The sequence below is a fragment of the Quercus lobata genome, chromosome 12 (genome assembly GCF_001633185.2).
Source record: "Quercus lobata isolate SW786 chromosome 12, ValleyOak3.0 Primary Assembly, whole genome shotgun sequence".
NCBI lineage: Eukaryota > Viridiplantae > Streptophyta > Magnoliopsida > Fagales > Fagaceae > Quercus > Quercus lobata.
The window spans coordinates 19666077-19673080 of record NC_044915.1 but is presented as its reverse complement, the minus strand read 5'-3'; positions in this window follow the sequence as shown (position 1 = coordinate 19673080).

Genomic DNA, 7004 nt, shown 5'->3' with positions numbered 1-7004 from the left:
ACTTAATAGCCTTTCTCTCCACCTTTCGATTTCTTTTGTGTGGAGGAATGTACACCGATTTGTCCTTTGAGATAGGACACACAATAGGCACAAAATCGAGTACCACAACATGATTACAACAAATATTTTCATCCCTTTTGGCAATAGGTTTAGTAATCAAACACTTGGCATGCATCTTAAGAGATTCATTTTCACATTTTAACTCATCAACAAGTTTGTTAGACAAAATAAGTTTAGCATCCAAGTCCATATTCAAACATTCAAATTCCTTTAGTTTTTCAAGAGAATGCTCAGTAACTTTCTTATACTTTTCAACCAATTTATTTGATTCATTGAGCTTAGCAATCAGATCATCCTTTTCACAAATGAACTTGTTGAAATTCTCATGAAACTTCTTAGCCTTTTTCTTCAAGAGTTTGATGTTAGGAATATTAACAACACCCAAAGATTTATGTAACATAGTATCACAATCATGACGATTATCACTCATAGAGGTATATTCACAAACACATGGCATGTTACATTCATCAACATCCAAAACATGCATAGAAGCATACAAAGAACTATCCACGGCAAATAAACATAAGGGGTCAAGGATCACACCTAGGTAATGAAACCACAACAAGTGCACCTGCACTAATACCAATTGAAAGTTCAATTAGTGTGTAAAACACCAATGAACGTTTAGACCCCCAAATTTAAAATTACCAACACAAGCTTATACACAAATAATATATGTGTAGAAAGATGAATATAAGCTAAATCCAAATTGGTAAAACACTCCAAACCAAAATTAATCACAATTATAGTAGTAATTAAAAGGTAAAGAGTAAGAGAAGAGAGATGCAAACTCAAAGATAATATGGCGATTTGTTATCGAAGAGGAAACCGAAGTACTCGGCGAAAAACCTTTCTGCTGCCCTCCAAGCAGTCAATAATCCACTAGAGAATAAAGTTGGGATACATGAATAGTAGAAGACCCTCCAAGCCTAATCTACCTAGTATACCTAAGCCCTCCAAACTTCTTGCTCCAATAGGGTTACACTGAACCTTATCTTCTCTAGTTTACCAGATCCCACAATAGCCCATTGCATCAACCAAATGAATTGGTCTCTTTTGAACTACTTCCTAAGCACCAAAACACCTCCTCACTGATATGGGTATGGTGAGAAAAAGATTTGGTAAAATGTACCTTCCAAGAATATGTCAATTGAGAGGATGAGAGTAAAGGAATTTGGAGAATCAAATGATGAAGATTGTGGATGAGTTAATCTTGTTTTTCTCTAGGGTTTCTCTCTCAAAATTCTCTTTGGAAGCTCTATACATTTCGTGGGTATAAGGGTATTTATAGTGGAGTGTATGAGGAATGCAAAAAGTCAGTTTTCATCAAACAGGGCAATCTGACAACTTAACCCAGCGACTGGAACGAGTCACGAGTTTGAGTTGGGAGCTAACTGCCTAGCTAGACTGGAAGTTTTGTCCTGTAGTGCTCTAGCTGTTGTGACCCTTCAGTTTCCCTGAATGCTTCACATGTGTGCCACCTTTAGCGACTTGCTAGTCGCGAGATCCAGTCGCGAGGCTCTTCTTGAGTGCACACATCTTAAGTTTTCTTCACATTCTCTCATACACTACCCTTACATAATTTCCACCTAAATACAGGGTATCTAATTGCTAAATTACAAGCAAATTTGTCATTGAATAAAGCCAACACATAATTGAATAAATTCAACCTTAGATATATATATTCCTATTTTTAGTCATGTCTTATAAATAACATGCACTCATTGTAATGGAGGATGCATGGAATAGGAATCAGAAAATACGTGAGGTTTTGCTTCTTCTTTTGGTTCTTCAAGAACTGTAAACTTATTCGGGATTCTTCCTTGTGGCATTGAAATTTTATACCTTCGCTTCGTGATTTAGTTAAAATCATTGGGTCGAGGTCTGTTACTTATACCTTTGGTTCACATTTTATTTATAAATATTGGGTTGGGGTTCTATCAAAAATCTGAATTTTAGCTTTCTTGGGCAAGTATTCCAATATTATTTGTTGGGTCTCAAAGCATGTTGATTGAGGTTTGCATCACTGTGGTTAGCTTTGTTAAAGCTCCATAACCCACTTATGACTTTTCTGTTAGAGAACAACTTTTAACATCAAAATATAACATAAAACAAATCAAAAAGCTAGAATGAGGAAAAGGGGAAAAAAAAAAAAAAAAAAAAAGAAGAGCATTTCACTGTTGATTGTTTACAAGAAAGTTGGTGAGTGTCAAAGCCTAATGATTTTGGAAGAATAGATGAATTTGTGAAAATAGAATAATTAACTAAAAAAAAAAACATTGTTGCTACGATTTAACTAAGTGAAAAACTTAAGTATTGTTATTAAATAAACACTAAAATTTTGTCCATATGAATGCTCTTGCTGTCTTGCAACACACTCATCTAATTTTTATTTATTTTTTATTTAAGTAGTTAGAAATCAATACCTAAGTAAGTGTCATCAGACTCCTTGGTAATTGGCGACATATTTGATTTAAGAATAGGAAATCAAGAATATTCAATCCAACATCATTGCGAACTTCATCTCGCAAACCCGACTTCACTTCAGCGAACCCATCTTCATCAGTGCAAGTAAGATGTTTGGGTGTGGGTTTCCGTGAAATTTTCAAATTAGTAACAAATTGAATTTTGGTTTGGTTTGGGTTTGGATTTCTTCCAATATGTTTCTGAAGTTTTTATTTTTATTTTTATTTTTATTTTTTATTTTAACCATCAATCCGTAGGATTGAATTATTGCCTCCCGAATTTCATGTCAATTTATTTTTTCAATGCCAAGAGAAGAAGGTATCTTTAAACCCTAGCTTTTTGATATGTTTTATGTTATATTTTGATGTAAAAAGTTGTTTTTTAATGGAAAACACACCTAACAGAACTAATCTTAGGTGGGTAAAATGCCAAATTTCAAACTACAAGTAGGCAACTTAATTTTTGCCCAAACCATAGGTAGGTAAGTTGTAATTTGCCATAATAATAAGCATTTGCCACTTGTTCCGTCAAATTCAACTAAAATTTAAATTTAAATTAGACACTTTTCTTTTTTTCTTTTTTCTTCTTCTTTATATATATATATATATATATATATATGAAAGAAAAGAATTATTTTTTTCATTAAATTTGAAGAAAATTTTAACAATAGAGACAAAGTTCTTATAACCAATCATAAATGAGAGAAATTGTTCAATTTTAAAACTTATGTTAGAATATTGTAATTGAATAATTAAATCTACCATTTTGTAATAAGTTATGCTTTTGAAAGAATTAGTAACTTATCAATTTAAGAGAACATTACAAGTAACAAACCCATGCAATGTGTGGAAGTGTAATATAATTATTTTATACGAATATAATGATAAATTTGTAGATTAAATAGTGCATGTGTTACTTAAAAGTATTTTATATTTTTTATAAGTTTTATGTAATGGAACATATAATTATTTTGCATTCAACAACAATACATAGTGATATATATCTATATATATATATATATATATATTTATATTTATATATTTATATATATATATATATATATATAATGTAATTTAATAAAAATATTTAAATTACATAATTATAATATTATTTTATATAAATGGAGAAGATATTGTTAAAAGGAATTCATTAAATATGTATGTTTTTAGACCCCTTAAAACACAATTGGATTAACCTAGTTAATTAGCCAAGTTATTACTTAGTTCAAATTCCAGATCTAGGTTATCACAATCAAACAATCATATCATGCATATCAGAGGAAATATAAATAACACAATGATATGACGACCCAGGAAACCAAACCGGTAAAAACTTAGGGAGGATTTAACCTAGCTATCCTCAAGGTAAACTTGAATCCACTATGAAAGAATCGAAATTTTACAATAGGACTTAGACCACTAACATCCTATTGCTACCCACCATTAGAAACTTACTAACACGACCACGTGCAAGCTTCGAGACCACAAACTCCTTCTTTCTTGGATTCTTGAGCAAGTACAAGCACACCTGCTTGTGTTTCTTTAAACTCCTATGGCAGCAACTGAATGATCATCAATCTCTTGAAGAAATCTCCTTCATGATAATCCTAAGCTTGTGTAAAACCACAATATGAGCAACATCTAAAACGTGGCTAAGGTTTGCCTTATATACCTAGGGCAAAAACATAAAACCCAAAACGTTTTAATGAACTAGGGCTGAGTTGGAATTCTACAGAAAAACGCATTCTGCCCGATTTTCGATTGATCGAGCCTAAGCTTCGATCGATTGAGCCAGGCCGAAATGCACTATCAATTTTGCATCAGCTCAAATCCAACTTTACATAAAAGACACAACTTTGAGCAAGTCTAAACAAGACTAAACAACCTGTTTTGATCATGATTTGCCAACAATACACATTAGAGTTCTAAATACATTAGTTCCTACGTCTTTAGAACCTAACAAAATATACGATAATTTGTTGACTAATTTAAACATATTCAAGAATATATATATTTTAAATGTATACCTCCTTTCTATCGAACACATGCAATATGTTATATTAAGTTTATATTATTATATAAGTTTACAATTGTAGCATTTTTTTTTCTCTTTCCAAATATAAGTATAATACCTATATTATTGAAACTTGAATTTTAAGGTAATTAATCTTGTGAATATTTATTATTTTTATAGCATTTTTAGAGCCTAAATCTATAATTTCTAATGACTATTTTGTTTATATTTTTTAGCCTAAAACTAAAGAGTTTGGTCCAAATAGAATAAAATTTCACATTTTTCAAGCCAAAAACTAAAATGGCAACCTACAAAAAGAGTAAATTTAAGGCCCAATTAGTCCAAAATGGACCGAACGAACTGAAGTAGACCAATAGATTAAAATAGATTGAATTGGACCGAGTGGGATTAAAGTAGGCTAGAATGGACTGATTGGGACCAATGTGAACCAAAATTGATCGAATGATCCGAAATGCAACACTGATGTGGCTCAACGGGAGCATAACAATAATAAATTCTAAATTTTCAATATCTATAGCACATTCCTTTTCTTGTGGTTCAAAAACAACAATAATAATTCTGTCATTTTCATTGTGATATAATGGAACATCAGTTAAACTCTTGTATCATTTATAGTAATTTCTTTCTTGTATAAAGTTTATAAACAATTAGCGGTAAAATACTTTTTGTCAAATAATGTTCCCATATCAGCACTATCCTTTCAGTTCACTTCCTTTTGGATCCAAATCCACGACCTCCCAATCCACTACCTCAATTCAGAAACTCATGAAGCAATAGGCAGCTCGTTGGGCACCCCCCCTCCTTATGACTAACTTGGAAGGGGATGGAGGTAAAGGAAATTATTCATAGGTTCGCATCAGGATTGATATTACCAAACCTCTCAATAGGGTTCGAAAAGTGTGGTCTGAAGGATTAGTTATCGGATGCGCCATCTAAAAGTATGAGTGTCTTCCAAACTTCTATTATTGGTGCAGGTTGGTTTCTCATGATAACAGAGATTGCGAATGATGGCTGTGAAGTAAAGGATCATTGAAGAAGACAGATCGGCACTATGGGGAATGGATGAGGGCTGAGGTTGATTTAAATTCTAGAAAGACGTCCATCACCATACCTGGGTCTAGACCAAGGCATCAAAAACCTTCAACAACGCCAAAACCACTACCCCGTACCACAACACAACCCAACCTATCAATACCCAAACAGCTAAGCCCACAGTGCAAACACAATACCCACTAACTCCAAATGGGCAGCCCATCACTGAATGGCTCAATAAACATACAGTAAGCCCTCCCAAAACTCTACCAACCAAACCAACCTGGGTAAGGATTCCACGTGACCATCTAAAATCCCTTAGCGACGTGCACATGATTGAAACAGAGTATAAGAGAACACCAATTCCAGAGGAGGATTGTAGACCCATGAAACAGCAGACCGTGTCCCAGTATGATGCTCCTGAACTTTGTCAAACGGCGGTGGCTGCTAGGCAGTCTCGCCGAGCACCATGAATGCCACCAGTTGGAACTACCGTGGTTTGGGACAATCCCGCACAGTTTAGGAACTCACCGAGTTGGTGAGGAAGCACTCTCCCTTAAAAGTCTTTCTCATGGAAACCAAAGTGAAGGACAGCCCTGTCAACAATCTGAAATCTAAGCTCCAACTAGACAATGTGCATATTGTTTCTAGACAAAAAATAAGGGGTGGACTAGCTCTATTTTGGAAGTCTGAAATTAATCTCCACGTTATTGATGCGTCACCTCCACACATAGACACAGTAGTCAACCCAGGAGTGGATGACACTTGGCAGTTCACAGGTTTCTATGGAAACCCTGTGACGACTAACCGGGAACATTCTTGGGCGCTGCTAAAGCACTTAAATCTGAAAATGGAACCCCGTTGGCACTGTGTGGGAGATTTTAATGAGATTGTTAGAACTGAAGAAAAAATGGGTGGGGCATTACGGCAAGAGCGACAAATGGTTGAATTTAGAGATGCCCTTGATTATTACAGCTTTCGGGATCTAGGTTTCATGGGTGCACCTTTTACCTGGTGCAACAATTAGTACGACGGAACAATCACTTGGATCCAATTGGATAGGGGAGTTGCTACAAATTCCTGGATTCAAATGTTCCCATCAACCTATGTCCACCATATCTCAAGTTCACTTTCAGATCATTGCCTATTGTGGATTTGTACTGATGATGAAAATATTTGATTTTACAGGAAAATAAGACCTTTTAGATTTGAGACAGTATGGATGAAGGATGAACAATGTGAAGGTGTGATAAAAAATTCATGGGAGGGACAATCCATGACCAACCCAATGGAAAGAGTTGTTAATAAGATTAAGATGTGCAGCCTATCGCTTCAAATGTGGAGTAAACAGTCTTTTAGAAACATTCGCCATTTGCTACAACAAAAGAAGAAACTACTAGTGCAGGCAGAGA